The following is a 20,567-nucleotide window of genomic DNA, read 5'->3' as shown; positions in this document are numbered from 1 at the left end:
TCGATACCTCTCATGATCTTGAAAGTCACATACAGCGTAAAAATGAATGGATAAAGATTGGAAGCACGGTCAGCATCAAGCGGAGTACCCCAAGACTCACCACTCTCCCCAATACTTTTCAACTGATAAGCCCACCCGGAATCACCAGCAATGACATTCAAATAATACTACATAACATCCTACTGAAACTGGGATCAGAAGTGAGACTCCTAGGGATTGGATTTGACAAGAACCTATCCTGGGAGGTACAAACATGAACATTAACCAAGAAAGTATTCACAACACTGAGAAAACAAACGAATTTGGCATTGCTTCGCCAAAGAAAACTTTCAGATTCTTGTTCAATCACTAGTCCTATCCCAACTAGACTACTACGGTATGTAGGTAGCAAATAAAATATATGGAAAAAACTGCAAACCGTTCAAAATGTAACAGTAAGACTAATTTTCTAAGCAACTAAATATGACGAAGTGACATCTCTGAACCTAAAAAAGCCACTGGGTCCCCTTTGAAGCAAAGTGTATTTTTAAACTATTATATGCTGATCTTTTTAGTCTTCCATGTTGTATCTAATAGAAATACCATCCAAAGACAAATACAACCTGATCAGCAACCATATGAGAATAAGATTCCCAAATCCTAGAGGAATCAAATACAAAACCATTGACTCTACAACCTTCCCATACCTAGCAGCAAAATAAGAACATAACGTAAGAACATAAGAATTGCTGCTGCTGGGTCAGACCAGTGGTCCATCGTGCCCAGCAGTCCGCTCCTGCGGTGACCCCCTAGGTCAAAGACCAGTGCCCTAACTGAGACCAGCCCTACCTGCATATGCTCCGGTTCAGCAGGAACTTGTCTAACTTTGTCTTGAATCCCTGGAGGGTGTTTTCCTCTAACAGCCTCCAGAAGAGCGTTCCAGTTTTCCACCACTCTCTGGATGAAGAAGAACTTCCTAACGTTTGTACGAAATCGATCCCTTTTTAACTTTAGAGAGTGCCCTCTCGCTCTCTCTGCCTTTATCAGAACTTTCATAAAAGCCTAAAAACCTATCTTTTTGGAAAATACCTTACTACTTCAGACTGTGGGCTTTAAACCTTGTGCTGCTCCTTGTGACCCTGGGCAGGTTGCTTAATCCTCCACTGCCCCAGATACATTAGATGGATTGTGAGCCCATTGAGACAGTTAGGGAAAATGCTTGAGCACCTGATTTGCAACCTGTTCTGAGCTCTTTTGGGAGGACGGGCTAAAAATTGAATGAATAAATAAATAAATAAATACCACCACCAGAAGACAAAAATCACCCTTCCTACCTCAATAGATGATCAGGCTCTCTACTTACCCATCACCACACAAACAGGGAAAATGACATCCATACCAGAACCTGGTAGTATCAAGACTACACCAGATATAGGCAATCTTTTTTCCTTGCCCTCCGTATTATCTCGCAACCCAGCCCACTTCAAAGCAGTGGGGAGGTCAGGGGACTTCCCTTCTCTTGGGTCCCTATAGACAGGGGTGAGGACCCCTTCCCCCCAAGAGACCTTTAATCTGTTCTTTTTAGGTCCTGTTTAATCAGTTTTTCACGACGAAGTAAGGTTCATAGTTCATTTCAAACACAATATACAGTAGTATAAAACAAAAAGGAACTACAGCCCCCGTCTTCAGTCCGTCTTCACCAGGGTTGGGAAACCATCTCTCCTGCAGTGTTTCGCTTTCTTACCCTAGCCCACCTGCTGTTACTGCCATAAACAAAACTAAAGGGGCCTCTCCCAAATTCTTGAACCCAAAGTAGAGCAAGGAAAAAAAATACTTAAAGACTGAACTCCATGTCCAAGTCTTCCACTGAGCTTTTAGGACAGTTTCCTCCAATAGCACTCATGCTGACCTAAATGAAACTAAAGCTTAACTTTGTATACCGAGTCATCATTCTGAGAAGGCTCAACTCGGTTTACAGCAATTAAATAAACAGGGAATGATTTACAAATGATAAATAGAAGATAATAGCAAAATTTCAAAAGCATTCATTTTCAAAATATTTGGCAAACAGAGTAGTTTTTAAAGATTTACGGAAAAATTGAAATGAACTGGAACTCCTTAAAAACAAGGGGAGATCATTCCAGAGTTGAGAGAATTTAAAGACCAAAGATTGACTGAAGATCTTGACTCCTTTAATCCCTTTTTTAGAAGGAAGGGAGAGTTTAAATTGTTGGACCTCTTCTACCTCCATGCTCTTAGGCACTTCCTCAGCCTGTGGGTTTGTAGGCTCTAGCTCCATGGGTTGGGCCTCTTCCTCTAACTCAGGTTTGTTCCGCCATTCACTTGCTCATCTCTAGCCAACTAGGGATTCAATCTTCTCTATATGGGTCACTCTTTTCTTTGACTGACAGCTCTGGTCCTGGGGCATTGGAATCCCTTCTCCCAGGGGTCCTACCATAGGCTTCTTCACAATATATATTTAGCCCCCAAACAACTCCATATTCATATACGTCAGTATATCTCAGGACACTGTCCTGGGACCTCTTCTTTTCTCCATCTATACTTCTACCCCTGGTGCTCTAATCTCCTCCCATGACTTCCAGTATCATCTCTATGCTGATGACTCGCAAACCTACCTCTCTACGCCTGAAATTTCCACAGGAATCCAGGTTTGAGTCTCGGCCTGCCTGCCTGAAATTGCCACCTAGATGTCTCACCACCATCTAAAATTAAACATGGCCAACACTGAACTCATCTTTCCTCCTAAACCCCCTCCCCCTTCCTCCGTTCTCTATTTCAGTGGATAAAGCTCTCATTCTCCCTGTTTCGTCAGCTCACAACCTCAGAGTCATCCTTCTCTCTTCATATCCAGCAAACAGCCAAATCCTGTCATTTCTCTCTCTACAATGTTGCTAAAATCCAGCCTTTCCTTTCAAAACACACTGCCAAGACCCTCATCCACACTCTCATCACCTCTCGCCTGGATTACTACAACTTGCTTCTTGCAGGTCTTCTGCTAAGTCATCTCTCTCCCTTTCAATCTGTGCAGAATTCTGCTATGTCTCATATTCCACCAGGGTTGTTATGCTCACTCTACCCCTGTCTTCAGATTGTTTCACTGGCTCCCTGTCCATTTCTGCATACAGTTCAAACTTCTCTTATTGACTTACAAATATATCCAATCTGCAGCTCCTCAGTATCTCTCCCTATACTCCACCCCGAGAACTCCGTTCATCAGGCAAGTCTCCCTTCTCCTCTACGGCCAGCTCCCAACTCAATCCCTTCTACTTTGCTGCTCCATATGCCTGGAACAACCTGCCTGACTTGGTACATCAGGCTCCATCTCTGGTGGTATTCAAATCCAGGATGAAAGCCCACTTTTTTTGATATGCATCTAGCACCTATTTCTTCTGGTCATTCCCTCCATAGTCCCCCACCCTTCCCTACCTGAGCATCGTATATAGATTCATCCTTTTGTTATGTATGTTTGTCATAATTAGATTGTATGCTCTATCGCAGGGGTGCCCACACTTTTTGGGCTTGCGAGCTACTTTTAAAATGACCAAGTCAAAATGATCTACCAACAATAAAATTTTTAAAAAACACAAAGCACACTGTACGCATAGAAAATGTTAATCATCATTCCTATTCCAGGGTTTTTCAAAGAGGTCAAAGCAGATGACTCTATGCACTGTCACCTCACTAACAACTATACAAAAACAGACAAATACCCCCCTCCCTTTTTACTAAACCACGATAGCAGTTTTTAGCGCAGGGAGCTGCGCTGAATGCCCAGCGCTGCTCTCGACGCTCATAGGCTCCCTGCGCTAAAAACCTCTATTGCGGTTTAGTAAAAGGGGACCACAGTGTAAAATATAGACAGCAGATATAAATTCAGATACATTTTGATCACTAAATTTAAAATAAAATCATTTTTCCTACTTTGTCTGGTGATTTCATGAGTCTCTGGTTGCACTTTCTTCTTCTGACTGGGCATCCAATCTTTCTTCCCTTCTTTTAGCCTGTATGCTTCCTCTCCTCCAGACCTAATTCCCTCCCCTAACTTTTTCTTCCTCTCTCCCTGCCCTCTCTTTCTATCTCTCTTCATGCCCCCTTTCTTTTTTTCTGTTTCTCTTCTTTCCTTCTGTCTCCCTGCCTGCCCTCTTTCTTCCTCCCTGCCCTCCCCCAAGCCACTGCCACTGCTGCAGCCATCATATAACAGGCCCCCAAAGCCGCCCGCCGCCGGCCAAGCTCTCCCTGCTTCTAGCCCACCAGTATTCCTCTCCCCAATGTCAATTCTGCCGTTGGAGAGGAAGTTCCGCTGGCCAGAACTTCCTCTCCGACGGCAGAATTGCCGTTGGGGAGAGGAAGGCTGATCGGCCCAAGATCGACCTATTGGGAGAAATGCTGCCGGGTCCTGCCTTTGAGGAAACAGAAAGTAGGCAGGACCTGGCAGCAAGAAGAGCAAATCGCAAGCTTCACTGACCTGTCTCCCGCTTTAGCCCGCGAACGGGGCTCTAACATGTGCGTGCCAGCTTCCTTTCTCTCCCCCCCCCCCCCGACATAACTTCCGGTTTCAGAGGGAAGAGAAGGGAAGCCGATACAAGCACACGTTAGGCCCCAGAACATAAGTTCTCCAAGCCGTTTTTTTTTTTTAAAATGTTGAGCAGCAGCGGCAGCAGCAGAATTCAGGAGCGGGCCAGTCAGGAGGGGAAAAAAGAGAAGGGAAGAAGGGAACCCACTCTGCGATCGACCGGGGTCGCCTGAGCAAGCGACCTGTCGATCGCGATCGACGTATTGGGCACCCCTGCTCTATCGGGTATGGACTGTCACTTGAGTGTATAATGTACAACAATGTGTGCATCTGGTAGCGCTATAGAAATAATAAATTGTTGTTGCTGTATAATGGATACTGCAGATTGGATGGCCTTTATCTGCAATTATGTTTCTATGTTATGGGGAGAGGTACCTTGTTTGCAAATTGGCCTAGTTTCTACAGGCTGAAAACTATGTGCACACATTTGCAGTTTACTCTGTTTTAACATTAACAGATAAAATATTCAGAAATGTTTTATAGCAACTTAAAGCAGCTTCTTTGTCGCTTTCTTCCTTTACTGTGCAGTGCCCGCAACATTTTGCTTTAAAAACAGCCCTGAGGATTTGTATATTAAAAAAAAATAGTAGCTTTGAAAGGTAATGACATTAAGTGTGCATTAGAGAATGACACGGTGACAAAATTCATCTCCGTTCCCGTCCCCGCGGATAACCGCGGGAAACCATCTTCATGTCATTCTTTAAGGGAAGAATCAGAGTATGAATGGCCACAACCACTGACCCGCAAGCTTTGTTTTGAAGAATGCTGGTATAGAAGGATTGAGGTTGAGATAGACACTACAGAATGGTATCCAGAGCAGATATTGTGATGTCATAATGCCTCATTCCACCAGTGCCTGAGAACCAATCACATCAGTGATGTCACAATGGCTTCATTAACCTTGGCTCCCATAAGAATCAGAGTATGAATGGCCACAGCCACTGACCCGCAAGCTTTGCTCTGAAGAATGCTGGTGTAGAAGGACTGAGGTTGAAATAGACACTAGAAAATGACATGGGATTATTTCCCGCGGTTATCCGTGGGGACGGGAACGGTGATGAATTTTGTCACCGTGTCATTCTCTAGTGTGCATGCTATTGAGCATTAGGGTGCGCTATTGATCTGTGGAACATTGATAATGTTGGAAAAAAGCTTGTAATTTTCCCCCCTGTTATTTCAGGTTAAAAATGATATGAAATGATATGAGAAAAGAAAGGGAAAAAATCCAATGGTTCTGTAGTGGAGACCAAATAGCATGAACAAAAAAACTCCAGAAAACTGCAGCAGTCTCACATGGTACTACTCGAAAGGGTCCAGAGAAGAGTGGCTAAAATGGTTAAGGGGCTGGAGGAGTTGCCGTAAAGTGAGAGACTGGAGAAACTGGGCCTCTTCTCCTTTGAAAAGAGGAGACTGAGAGGGGACATGATCGAAACGTTCAAGATAATGAAGAGAATAGACTTAGTATATAAAGACAGGTTGTTCACCCTCTCCAAGGTGGAGAGAACGAGAGGGCACTCTCTAAAGTTAAAAGGGAATAGATTCCGTACAAACGTAAGGAAGTTCTTCTTCACCCAGAGAGTGGTAGAAAACTGGAATGCTCATCCGGAGTCTATTATAGGGGAAAACATCCTCCAGGGATTCAAGACAAAGTTGGAAAACTTCCTGTTAAACCAGAACGTACGCAGGTAAGGCTAGACTCAGTTAGGGCACTGGTCTTTGACCTAAGGGCTGCCGCGGGAGCGGACTACTGGGCACGATGGACCACTGGTCTGACCCAGCAGTGGCAGTTCTTATGTTCTTATGACCAGCGTTTGCCACGTGTTTTTAAGAATGAGATGTTTTATGATTTCTATTTCCATATGGTTTCTTCTCAAACCTGGTACGATTTACATCCAGGACCCCTGAGGAAGGAGTGTTCTTCAAAACATGGACCGTGTTGGGGCCTCGGGGTTTTCCTACAAGAACCATTATTTGGAAAATAACATTTGTTGACCTTCAATAAAAATCCTGTTTTCAGGACATTTCTGCAGTTTTCTTTCTTTTTTGGGTTTTTTTTGGTTCTTTCTAAAAGAAAGGGAAGCAACACTGCCTATGCCTCCACAACATTTATGTGGCTCCCAGATGCCTACAGACAGAGAAAGGTGAAGCGCGCGCAAACCACACGCTAAAATGCTAACGCGTGCATGTTAGTCTATGGACACATTAGCAGGCGCGTATATTTAGCGGGCGCTAAAACGCATAGCGCACCTTAGTAAAACAGGGGGTAAGTAGTGATGAAGAAGAAATTGATCAGTACAGCAGAAAGGCAAGGGAGACTTCCTTTGAACCGAAACGAAGTCTTTATTAATACAAAAATATGGCGAGGTGTTCTTCTTTTGTCTGTTTGCTCATCTTCCAGGAAATTGATCAGCCATCACAGAGGCTGACTCATGAAGTCCTGTCAGATGGGGGCAATTATTATTGGACAGCATTTGGTCACTGAGAGACAACCTACATTGACCGCTGACGCGGGAATGGTTGCTGAAACATGACCCTTGTTGGGTCTTGTAATAAAGTTCTACTCGCTATCCTAATTCTGAAGGCCCTTGGTGCTTTCATTTTTGGATTTCAACTGGGATTCACATCCCTCCTATATTACATTAAAAAAAACCCACAGTAGTTAACAATGCAAAGTTTTCTCCAAAACCTTTCTACTGTAATCAAAGTGCTTTTATAGTTGCTTGTTGCAGATTTACGGGTCTCGCTGCGTTTTGTCAGGCCATCATGCCGTGGCTTTCTTCAGGGTATGCTGTGAGGTCTGCAGTTTATCTTTATATAGTAGGGGTCCTCAAACCCGATTGATTGGGGCTTGGGGTGAATGAGGAAGGAAGCCACAGCATGATGACTGAAACATTGGTTCTACCTGACAAGATGCAGCGAGACCCAGAAACCTGCAACAAGCATGATGCCAGCTGCAGAACCCCTGAGAGAACGTATAACTAACGTGGCTATTTATTTTTTTCATCAAAACGGGCCATCTATTAATATTCAGTCCTGCCCCCAATCCCGCTCTAGCCCCACCTCAATCCCACTCTAGCCCCGCCCCTATTTTCTTCCATTCATTTTTCATGTACATACAATATCTTATTATTTCATAATGGTAACCATAAAATATAAAAAAAAAACACAAAGCACCCTATATGCAGAGAAAATGTTAATTATCATTTATATTTGGGGGGTTTTCAATGATGTCACCTCAGTAACTATTTAAAAATAGACAAATATAGTGAAAAATATAGACAGCAGATATAAATTCTCAAAACTGACACATTTTTATCACTATATTGAAAATAAAATCATTTTTCCTACCTTTGTTGTCTGGTGATTTCATGAGTCTCTGGTTGCGTTTCCTTCTGACTGTGCATCCTATCTTTCATTTCTTTCTGCACTCAGGCCCAACAATTGTCCCTTTCTATTCCCTCCCTCCTTCCTTCCTATGTCCTTAATGTCCCCAGTGCCTCCTTCCTATGTCCTTAGTGCCCCCAGATCCAGTGTCAGTTCTCCTTTGTACCTTTGTTCCAGATCTCCCTCTCTCTCTCTCTCCCTCCTCTGTTATGATCTTGCCTCTCTCTGCTCTTCCTCAGGGGCTCTCCCCCTCTGTTTGTACCTCCCAAAGTCCTGTGGGATTGAATAATAATAATAACTTTATTCTTGTATACCGCAATACCATGGAAGTTCAATGCGGTTATTAATAGATGTCCCGTTTTGATGAAAAAAAAATAAATGGTCACGTTAAGGAAGAAATGCAGGAAAAGGAGGAGAAAGTGGTGAAGAAGACATGTACTGGGGATACAGGGCCCAGATCAGAGTAGCTAGCAGCAGAAGTCAGTTTATTTTTGTACCTCATTCTCTTGCTTCCAAACCATGCTAGCTACAATCATCATGTTGCCTGGGAGGAATAACATCCAATCTACCACAAAGAAGTAAGTGATGGCCAGAGTGATGCCTGGACTGGCAGACCCTGAGAGGAGCTATTGGAGCCCAAAATGAGGCTTGGATTGCAATAAGAGAAACTAATGGAGACCCAAAATAAGGCTTGGATTACTATAAGAGAAGTTGTTGAAGTTCCAGAGTAGAGAATGACACAGTGACTGTTTCCCACGGCAAACACGCAGGAATGGGAAAAATTTGGCTCACTTGCTGCGGGTTTGGGAACAAGGTTTTTCACCGCCCCACAGGAGTAGTAAAGGGCCTTGTTCCCGCAGTAAAGGATGATTGCCATGAGTCGCCTTCCTTCACACCTCCCCTCACCTCTTGGCCATTGGAGAAGTTACATTGGAAGGAGGGACTCAGCCAGAGCAAGGTCCCAGAGTAGGCCTGCGATGTTACTTCTTCGGTCGATGAAGCTTTTAAGACACTGTTAGACTTGGGGCGGGAGGTGCAAAGGGTAAAAGAGTTGCAGGTGGGTTTTTTTTTTTTTTTGCCATTTTTAAACCTTGGGGCAGGGTTTTCTGGGATTACAGGACCTGCAATCGGGAGGAAGGGAGGGGGCTGCAGGACCTGCAATTGGGAGGGTGGGTCTGATGCACCCACGATCGTGGGGGGCTGCTGCTGTACCAACTGGAGCTGAAGGGAAGGGAGGCAAGTGCTGGATCTGGTCTGGGGATTGGGGAGGGAGGGAAATAGGTGCTGGGTCCATGTGGTAGGGGGACTGGAGCTGGAAGGAAGGGAGAGGTGCCAGACCCACACTTGGGAGCTGAAGGGAGGGACCTATGGGAAGGGGGCTAGAGGGAAGGGAAAGAGGTGCAGAACCCATATGGAGGAGGATAGAAGGGAAAGGAAAGAGAAAAGCTGAACCAAGGGGATGAATGAAGAGTGAGTGAAATATTGAACATAGCAGAGGGAGGAAGGAAAGAGAGAGGGTGAGAGACACATTGGTGTAAGGGAGTAAGAGAGGGGAGAAGTTGGACACAGGGAGCTATACAAAAAGAGGAGAGATGGTGGGCATGGATGGGAGCATAGGAACAGGGACAAAAATGGGAATGCTGCATGGGGGTGGTATATGGAGTCAGATGGGTAATGCCAGACATGGGAAGGTATATGAACACAGAGAGAAGATGGCTAGACATGGGGGAGAATAAGAACATAGAAGGAAGATGCTGAACTTGGGGGGCATAGGGATATAGAGGAGTGATACTGAACACAGGGGGAGGGGATCATAGAATGGTGATATGGGCACAGGGAAATACTAGAAAGGAGCGAATAGAAGACAGAGAGAAGAGAGATCCTGAACATGTGTAACAATACATACACAGTTAGAAGATGGATAGTGAGCATGGAGAAAGAAGAAATGTCAAACGGTCAGGAGACCATGGCAAGTGAGTTAAGATAAAAGACAAAAGAGACCAGAGCATGAGACTAACATGATTTGAAGATTAAAATGAGACAACAAAAAGGTAGAAAAAATAATTTTCTATTTTGTGATTAGAATATATCAGATTTGAAATATGTATCCTGTTAGAGCTGGTGTTAAACATAACTGGGGACCACAAAACCCAGGCGGTGCTTCTGGCTTAAGGCTCTCTCTGACAAGGGGGACCTAGTTGCACTCCCCTAACACTATTCCTGTCATGGGTGACTGCGGTATTCTGTTAGCATAACTTTTCTGTGTAGCATTCTGTAATAATTTGGCTTATTCAGTTTTCTCAATAGTGAAGATATTTGTGAAGGGAGGGGAGGAGAGACAGGGGTTTTGTTGATCCTTGATCTGTATTATTTGCATTTATAAAACGAGAATTGTACAGAATATTGTATCTTTTTATACTTTATTAAAATAAGTTCAATATAAAATCTTAACTATCTGAGGCTTGTGCAGATGTGATCAGACGGTTTGCGGGAACCAAGCTCACAGGGATGTGGCGGATAATGAGCTCGTGGGGATGGGGATGGAGCTTGTGGGGACAGGGACAAAATTTTCCCCCGTGTCATTCTCTATTCCAAAGTGAGGCTTGATTTTCTCAGAGCGACAGACAGAACAGCACTGGTTGAATAGTGAATGCCTCCCAAAAATACAACACTCCCCCTCTTTTACAAAGGTGCGCTAGGCTTTTTAACGCACTGTAAATAATATCATGTGCTAAACACTAACACGTACATGTTATCCTATGGACGCGTTAGCGGTTAGCGCACGCGTTGATTCAGCGCATGCGAAATCCGCACTAAAACGCTTAGCACGCCTTTGTAAAAGAGGCCCACACTGCAAGAAGTAACAAAAAAAAAAAAGAGGTAGGTGGGGAACAGGGCAGAGGAAAACCTGGGCAAAGTCTTCACATTTTAGAAAGATGTACTGACACTCCTCTAAAAAGAGAAAGTGTTTGGGAAAAATCCGGACATCTGGTAACCTTACACCAGAGACTTTGCCATTTCATGGGAAGAGACCAACTGACTTCACCACCAAAATTCAAATTGGTGACCAACGGACTTTCCTGCCTTATTCACCTCAAGCCCCAAAGTTGAGGACCTATCATATAAAGACAAACTTGAAGACCCTAGGCCTTCACAGACAGACCACTCGACTCCCTTTATGCTGGTTCAAACATTATGAGTTTAATAATCAAATGGTAACATAAGAACATAAGCAGTGCCTCTGCCGGATCAGACCAGAGGTCCATCCCGCCCAGCAGTCTGCCCCCGCGGCGGCCCTACAGGTCATGACCTGCCTTAATCACCAGAAGGGGTCCCCTTGCCCCCTAGGTTTCTCATCGAAGTCCTATCTTCCCATCAATGTCCTAACCCTCCGGCCTTGCACCTGCACGACCTGGTGAGCTGTCTATACTTATGCAACACCCCAGCACCTCCCTCAGTACCCCACGATCCCCTTTTCCCTCAGGAATCTGTCCAATCCCTGTTTGAATCCCTGTACTGTACTCTGCCGGATCACTTCCTCCGGGAGCGCATTCCATTTGTCCACGACCCTTTGGGTGAAGAAAAACTTCCTTGCATTTGATTTGAACCTATCTCCCTTCAGTTTCTCTGAGTGCCCCCTCGTACCTGTCGTCCCTTTTAGTCTGAAGAACCTGTCCCTGTCCACCCTCTCTATGCCCCTGGTAGCTTACAGGAACAAATCACACAGCATACAGAGTGATAGAGCATACATCAGGCTGGCCAGACTGATGGAGAACTTCCAAAGAGTTCTGAAGCTCTGGTCCCGGGAGCCTTCTTTTATAGGACTCTGACAGCTCTGGCCCACCTTAATGCATGTTACATTTCACATTTTCATTGGTTAATCATATTTATTATCTCATTTATTAATCTAATGATTGGTTAACATGAGTGATACTGTGTTACCACACCCCTTATGATTTCTTAATTCTACCCTGATTTCCCCTAAATGTCCTGTTAATATACCAAGCCCCGCCTCCGAGCACCTGGCCTAATGTTTTTTAGCTCTGTGGTTAATTTTTACTTCCTTACATCCCTTGTTCTTACGCTGCACAGCCCAGTTTCTTGATGAATTTCTTACATCAATTTCTGTGTCTTCCTTTCCAGCTGTGTTTTCTGGTTGACCTTTCTTTCAAGAAAGCAGAAGTGTCTTTCAGAGCTGACAGTTTGTTAGAGTTTGTTAGTCAGAGTCCATTTTTACTTTTTCAGCATTCATATTTTAGGCTCCATCCGTATTGGCCTGTTTCTGCTTAAATGGGGAAAATTTCAGGGGTCTTCACCTGGTCTCTTTTACACAGGACTTCTATACCCTTCCTCAAACTGCAGACCTCACAGTATACCCTGAAGAAAGCCACAGCATGATGGCTGAAATGGTTCTACCTGACCAGACAGAGAAAGACCCAGAAACCTGCAACAAGCACGATGCCAGCTGCAGAAACCCTGAGAGACCATGTCTTTGCAGTTCATTGCAGGCCCAGTTTACTAGAGAAGTGCCTTGGGTATGTGGAAGAAATCCATTTGTAGACCATTTAAGTCCTGTTACTTGGCCAATTGCTTTTATAAGTTAGTACCCTATTTGGAAATATGTGGAGGAGTTCAAACTAATAGGCACAGGAGTAACTATCCATAAGACAGAGACCTGAGCTGACTCTCGGTATCTGTTTTGCAGCCTGTGAAAAAGTGCCAGCGACTGAATACTGTAACTCCAGACACTTGGCTGCAGTTGTGACTCAGGAAGCTTGAGGAATAGAGAAGCCTAATGTTTTTCTAATGTTCACTGTTATTTCATACAGCATGAAAACAACTGTTTAGAAAAAGAGAAAGTGCAGTTATTAGGGCCTTGTTTAGTGATGGAGGGGGATCGAAGGGTAGGGTTACCAAACGTCCAGAAAAACCTAGACATATCCTCTTTTTAGAGGACTGTCCGGATTCCCGGACGGACTTTCCAAAACCCAGCAGTTTGTCCAGGTTTTAGAAAGCCCTGAGCAACGGCCGTGTCTGGAGGACATAAGAATAGCCTTACTGGGTCAGACCGATGGTCCATCAAGCCAGTAGCCCGGTGGCCAATCCAGGTAACTAGTACCTGGCCAAAACCCAAGGAGTAGCAATATTCCATATTACCAATTCAGGGTAAGCAGTGGCTTCCCCCCTGTCTTTGTCAATAACAGACTTAGGACTTTTCCTCTAGGAACTTGTCCAAACCTTTTTTTAAAACCAGCTACGCTACCGCTCTTACCACAACCTCTGGCAATGCATTCCAGAGTTTAACTATTCTCTGAGTAAAAAAAATTTTCTCCTGCACATGCTGGAGGCCCTCCAGATGCAGCCTGGAGGTCAGCAAAAAAGAGATGAGGTTTTTAGGGGGCGGGGCTGGTGGCAGAACAAGGCGGGTTGGAGGCGGAACAGAGCAGGGCCATGCGTCCAGGTTTTTCCGTCCTTAAATACGGTAACCCTATCGAAGGGGCTTGTAGGTAAAGAAGACATTTAAACACATCCATAGCATAAATGCACAGGAGGAGAGTCTCTTTCAACTGAAAGGAAGCTCTGAAATAAGGGGACAAAGGATGAAGGTGAAAGGGCACAGGATCAGGATCAAGATCAATCTAACAAAATACTTCTTTATAGAAAGTGTAGTGACTGCATGGAATGGCCTCCCAGTGGAGGTGGTAGAGATGAAGATGGAATCTAAAGTCAAGAAAGCTAGGGACATGTACGTACATTGAACTTTTTTGCACATACATATGGATGGATTTTTAACACTAATAGTTGAAGTTAAAAAAAAAAAAAAAAGGTCACCATCTTTCATACATAGGGGACTGAGGACTGAAACTAGGAGCTCTCAGTGCAGTTGATGCGTGAGCTATTTGAGTGGCTCATGCAGTGGCATACCAAGGGTGGGGAGGGTCAGGGGTGCAGGATATTTGGAGCGGTCAGAGGTCTGCAGTGTTCTAGCCCTACAGTGAAATGCTCCAGCCAGAGGGGGGAGTGCTCTGCCCCTGGTTCCCGCCTGGCCACTGGGCTCATGTGTTCTGATGGTCCTTTGTTCACCTTTTGGTGGGATGGGATTGTGTTTCTTCATTCCTTTGGATATTTTCCATTCTTGGCTTGTGGATAGTGTAAATTTTGGCTGCCTTTAAGAAGCATAATAATCTGTATCAGTGTCCTATTACATTAATGTGAGTCTTTTTTCTCATAATTGTAGTGTTTAGATCTGTCTGTATATGACCTTAACCTCTACCTGCTTCTAGCAACCCTGGCTATTGAAAACTACTTTGTTAAGCTTTAAAGCAGGGGTGTCCAACCTGCGGCCCCCTGGTCGAGGGTGATGCAGTGTTTTCCTCTGCTGCCCCCGGGTGTGTACCATCTTGCTGGCTCCCTCATGTGTCTTGCTGCAGCTTGGCCCCAGAAACATTTTTTTCAGCCTGTACGGCCCAGTGAAGCCAAAAGGTTGGACACCCCTGCTTTAAAGGATGTTTAAGAAGTTTGTGCCTTTTTACTAGGATGCCATTGGTGAGCTATAACAGAAAAGACTTACAGTGGGCTGACTCCCAAACAGAGGAGAGAAGCCTAGTAACAGCTAATGCAGAAGCAAATTATACAGCTTTCCAACAAGAAATCCCGCAGAATTCAGCTATTCGCCTTCCCTTCGCTAAAGCTTTGTCAACTCAAAAGATTCCTAGATAAAACCCTCGCCTTCCAAGCAGCCAAGATGAACCCATGGCTAGCCCAAATGATACTCGAGACCCCCACCTACCTCGACTTCAGAAAATCACTCAAAACCTACCTTTTCAGCAAACAAGACCCTTAACCGACCCTTCAGATAATCTCAGGGCCCCTTACCCGGCTCTTCTCCTCCTTCACGATAGCTCCTATCTCCCCCTGCTTCTTCTACCCACTTCCTTCTTCATCTACCAAGTCTGGCCAAATCTGTTGTAAATCCAATAAATTTGTGGTAATTCTTCCCTCTTCATCTACGAAGTTGGCTAAATTTGTTGTAAATTTTCCTTTTTCATCTGCCAAGTTTGGCTAAAATTGTTGTAAATCCGATAAATTTGTTGTAAATCTACATGTCTATGCGGATCCTAATCTAATTTAATGTAAACCGCCTAGAACTCACTGGGTATGGCGGTATATAAGAATAAATTATTATTATTATTATTATTATGACAGGAATAATTCTGAGATTTCTAGGCATTTGGTCCACATTTTCTGAACAAGCTCCTAGCACCTTAATCTTTACATCGCTTCAAGTATTGATTAAAATTTGATACAGTCGCTTATCAAATTTCTAAGCGAGTTTACAATTAAAATGTAAGGGGGAAAAATAAAAAAACGCCAAACGCAATACAAATACTAAAAAAAGGAAATAAAACAACTTTAACTCAATGACGTACTTAATATTATACAAATTGAACAAACCCAACAAGAAAACAAAAGGTGGACGGGGAGGAAATGCAATTGAAAACAGGATGGAAAACAATTAAGGAATGAGCAAAAAGGAAGGTGAACACTGCTTATTGTTTCTTTGGACAGATTGACGTGAGAAAGAATGACAGAAGAATTGGATATTCAAAGCACCTTTGAACAGATGGCTCTTACGAAGGCCTTTGAAGCGATCTAGGTTAGTCCTTGAGATCTGCCAAGCAACGGTGTACCACCTGCAGTTGCCCAGGCACAGGGACATTGCTGTGGACTCCCACCTCACCGACTGTTTTGTGGCCAAATTGGGGAGGCAATGGATGCTGGTGTACCGCATTAGCCCCCCTCTCCCTTGCACTCTGGGGGCTGTAGCGAGGGCAAAATATTTTCAATAATGCCAAAAATGATTGTGTTTTAATTTAAGGTAAGTCTCCACAGACAAGCAGACTACTTAGCATTAACAATTGAAAAATCAATGCTATTTAGTGTTTTCACGGTTTGAGCTGAAAAAAGTGTTAGGGCATTTTCTTTACTTATTATTTCAATCACCCTACCATGACTCCAGGAAGGGAAGCCTCCCTAACCCTGGCTAAAGAATGACATAGGGACAAATTTTCCCCCGTCCCTGCGGGAACTCATTTTCCCATCTCATCCCGGCGAGTTCTTTTCCCGTCCCTGTCCCATTCCTGCAAGCCTCCGTCCTCATCTGCACAAACCTCAAACGCTTTAAAATCATAAGCGTTCGAGGCTGGTGCAGTTAAGGCAGAGCTTACAGGAATGGGGCAGGGACAAGAACAGCGACAAAACTTGTGGGAACGGGACGGGAAATTTGAGTTCCTGCGGGGACGGGGAAAAATTTGTCCCCAGGTCATTCTCTAACCCTGACCAATAGGATCTGTCATAACTGCTGCAAACATGAAAATAAAAAATTAGGGGTCCTTTTACTAAGGCGCACTAATGCGTCTTAGCGCGCCCTAAAAATGAGCATGCACTAAATGCTAACACATGCTAACGCATCCATTATATCCTATGGACATGTTGTCACACATTGGCATTTAATGCGCTAAGATGCACTAACGCGCCTTAGTAAAAGGACCCCTTAGGGCTCCTTTTACTAAGCCGTGTTAGCATAGCAGGATTAACCAATAGGCCAAGTAGGCACGTGCCTAGGACCCAAAATGGTCAGGGGGGGCCCAATGAAGGATGACATCAACATTGTTTTTTCCAAACGGCGATGGGCCCCTCCAGCATCGATCGGCAACGCGGGCCCCACCCCGATCGGCAACGCAGCCCACCCCCATCGACGGAAAGTAAGACAAGCAAGCAACGCGGGTAAGAAAGGCAATGGGAACTGTAATTGTGCAAGCGGTGCTGCTTGCCCAAAACTTCACTCTGACGCAGCTTCCTGTTTCTGCCTGGGCGCATGGTGGGGTGGGCGGGGCGTGGCAGGGGCCCAGTGTGCCTAGGAGCCCTCGACGAATTAATCCTGCCCTGCGCGCGCGCTACATTGCCGCACACACTAGACCTTAACGCCAGCATTGAGCGGGTGTTAGTTCTAAGAAGCGCAGCGCGCGGTAATTTCCTGTGTGCGCTAAAAACGCTAGTGCACCTTATTAAAAGGAGCCCTTAGTCTCCTCGTATTAATCATAAGTGAATCATGTTTGGCTGCAGCTTCTCGACTCACTGACTGCATCACTGGGACTGCAGACTGGAATGAGAATTCATCTGACCTGTTGGCTTCAGAGGATGAATGACTTTCTTTGGCGTGTCATGCTCCATTTGAACTCGGTGGCAGAAGATGACAAAATGACTGCCAAGCAGTGGAAATATTATCTCTGTCAATTAATGCTAGTTTCCACAGGGCTTTTCCTAGACTTGGAGACGTTATGCAGACATTAGAAAATGAGATACAGATTTATGTTAAATGTAAACTTTAAGCATATTTTGAGCACTTCTTCCAGATGAAATTAATTATTTTAAAATCTGATTGGCCATCTGCATAAGCGGTTCGATTTTTGGCTTCCTACGCGCAATCTGACAGCACTTGGAAACAAGCTGAAAGTTTTGTAGGGAGGGGAAAAAATCCACAAGCTAGTTTGACAAGTCGCGAGACAGTTCGGCAAGTTAGGAGCCCCTCTTGCAAAGCCATGGTAGCGATTCTCCCGCGGCATATGCACCGAAGTCCATAGGAATTGATCAGGCTTTGCTGCTTTTGTCATAGGGGACTCGCTATCGCGGCTTCGTAAAAGGGGCCCTAAGTTCAGAACCAAAAACTCTTTGGAATTCTGTTAAGAACATAAGAACATAAGAAGTTGCCTCCGCTGGGGCAGACCAGAGGTCCATCCTGCCCAGCGGTCCGCTCCTGCAGCGGCCCATCAGGTCCACTGCCTGAACAGTGGTCTCTGACTAATTTTACAATTTACCTCTAATCCTGTCCCTATAACCTTACCTCTACTCCTATCTGTACCCCTCAATCCCTTTGTCCTCTAGGTACCTGTCCAGACCTTCTTTGAAGCCCTGTAGCGTACTTCTGCCTATCACATCCTCCGGCAGCGCGTTCCATGTATCCACCACCCTCTGGGTGAAAAAGAACTTCCTGGCGTTTGTTCTAAACCTTTCCCCTTTCCTAATTACATTCGTGAAGAAGTATCTTTGACTTACTTTAAAACAAAGCTATAAACATTCCTGTTTCAAGATGCATTCGATACCTAATTGCCCTTGTACGGGCTAAACACAAGCCAACAGCAGATGGCATTTTTCTCTTCTTTCTCCCCTCCCTCTCGTCCTTTCCTTAATTGTTCTTTTTCTACCTTTTATTATAATGTAATTCATCCCTTCTCACCATTTGTTTCTGTTTGTCATAGTATAAACTTATTATGTAGATTTTATTAGTCAAATGTTTACCCCTATTTAATATGACGAAAGTTGTATTTTTATTGTACAGAAGTTTGATTGAGCGGTATAAAAATTTTTAAATAAACTTGAAACTTCAAATTGGTGAATCAGTACTGAAGTTTAAGTAGACTTGTCCAATTCACGAAGATCCAAAATAGTCGGAGTCAACATGGATTTTTGCCAATTTGCATCAAATCTATTGGCTTTCCCCAAAACTGCTTGGAAAATTCTCAATGAAGTTCCCCAGCAAACCTGAAGAAAACTTAAACATGCACTTGAATCTAATGGCTGAAATTCACCTAGTTGGAATTTGACTTATTTCACACGTGGTTTGTGAGGAAGAAAGGAAGATTGACTTTAATTCACTGAGAGGATATTACGTTCAATAACAAAATGGACACTAGTTTATTGCATATTGTATAAGCAAGTCTCGGTGTATCAGGGAGCAGAGGATCTCTTTTCTTGTTGGAAAAGTATTAATATGTACAGCATAATCAATTCATCAATTCTCATTGGCTTCCAATCCAGGAAAGAATACAATTTAAATTCTACTGTATACTATTTAAAACTATAAATGGAGACGGCCCAACCTACCTAAACGACTGCCTCATCCAAACCACCTCTACCAGGCATAGAAAAACACACACCCCATTCACTTACCCCCCCAATCAAAGAAGTAAAACGGAAAAAACTATACAACGGACTACTGGCCACTCAGGCAGCGAAGATAGACAACCAAGTCTCCAACCTATTGACAACATCCCCAGACTACAAGATGTTCAGAAAGGAAATAAAAACTATACTCTTCAAGAAATCCCTTAATAAAGCTTAATACCATGATAAAGCTTAACCCCCCTCTTACCATCCCCTCCCTAACCCCAGATCCTACTTTTCCCTCTCTTGGAAACCTTCTCTGATCTAACATTGTAACCCTTCTTCCATAACTCTTTTTGTAATCCGCTTTGAACCGAAAGGTAATGGCGGAATAGAAATCTGTAATGTAATGTAATGTAATAATCACCCTGAGTCCTTTTATGAAAGTGTGGTGCACGCTAATGGAATTAACATGTACTAAGAGCCAGATTCTATATTTGGTGTCCAAAAATTAGGCGCCAACTAGTTTGACGTTAAGCGCGAGTCTATAAAAGTTAGTCTCATTTTATGCAATCATGCTTAGTGCCGACTAAGCGATTTTAGGCCTCTCTAGGCTTCTTGACTTTTAAGCGCACCGTATGTATGCCAGGGTTATATCCGCGTCTAAGTTAGGCGTCGACCAACACCTAATTCCAAAAAAGGTGCCCGCGTATGAAACCACGCCCATGATCTGCCCCCTAACTATGCCGACTTTGTGTTGGACACCCTGGACTAGGCACCTAACATTCAGTTATAAGGTGCTGATTCTTAATTGTCGGTACTGATTACATCTATTAAACAATTACGTTGGGTTCCTACGTTGGCTAGGTGCACCTAACTTTAGGCGCCATTTAAAGAATTTTCCCGTAAATGCAAAGATGCCCGTAGGAATAAAATAGTCTTCTTAGCATGTATCACACACTAATTCTGTTAGTGTGCACTAAGCTTCCTCATATGGCGGCAGCAGCAAAAGAAAGAATTCCTTCCATTTGCCACTCTACAGTAATGTTCTTGTACAATCCCACTCTATTCCTGGACAAGTGGGTTATGCATCCTATGCCTTTTTTATTCTCCTCTAAGGGGGTGTGTTATGGGGTGGAGAGGGAACTAATCAGTTAGCATGTGAGGCATTGCCATGCGCTAATTGATTAGCACAGGGGCCCTTATCGCCTACAAAATAGGTGGCAAAATTGGCGTGTGTCCATTCATTTGGAAAATGTGCCCTGTCTTTTCCACTTCTGCCACAGCTTCTGTGAAAGGGCCCTTAAGATAAGCATAGAACTTAGTCCTTTCTTTATGAGTTGTTGCTTAGGTGGTCAAGTGCTGAATATCAGGTGTAACCGCATAGGAGATAGCTGGCTGCCTAAACCCGGATATTCAAAGCTGGTACCGTGGCACAGCCTGGCATTGAATCCTGGGGCATAAAGCCAGTGGTAGTGGCTAAAATAGTGCTCACCATTGCTGACTGAATATTTATTCGATTTTATAGCCCCTCCTCCCAAAGGAGCTCAGAACAGGTTACAAATCAGGTACTCAAGCATTTCCCCTAGTTGTCCCAGCAGGTTTGTAGTCTATCTAATGTACCTGGGGCAGAGGAGGATTAAGGCCTTCTTTTACTAAGGTGCGC

At 44.1% G+C, this 20,567-nt stretch overlaps 1 protein-coding gene across 1 annotated transcript in view; it reads right to left on the bottom strand.

Moving 5' to 3' along the window:
• The window catches only part of RHOJ (ras homolog family member J), a 166,198-nt gene that overhangs the window by 31,511 nt on the left and 114,120 nt on the right, over positions 1-20,567 (bottom strand). The window lies entirely within an intron of this gene.

This window comes from Geotrypetes seraphini, chromosome 7, assembly GCF_902459505.1.
Source record: "Geotrypetes seraphini chromosome 7, aGeoSer1.1, whole genome shotgun sequence".
NCBI classification, from domain to species: domain Eukaryota; kingdom Metazoa; phylum Chordata; class Amphibia; order Gymnophiona; family Dermophiidae; genus Geotrypetes; species Geotrypetes seraphini.
The sequence above is the reverse complement of the archived record's forward strand: the minus strand, read 5'-3'. Positions and strand labels throughout refer to the sequence as shown.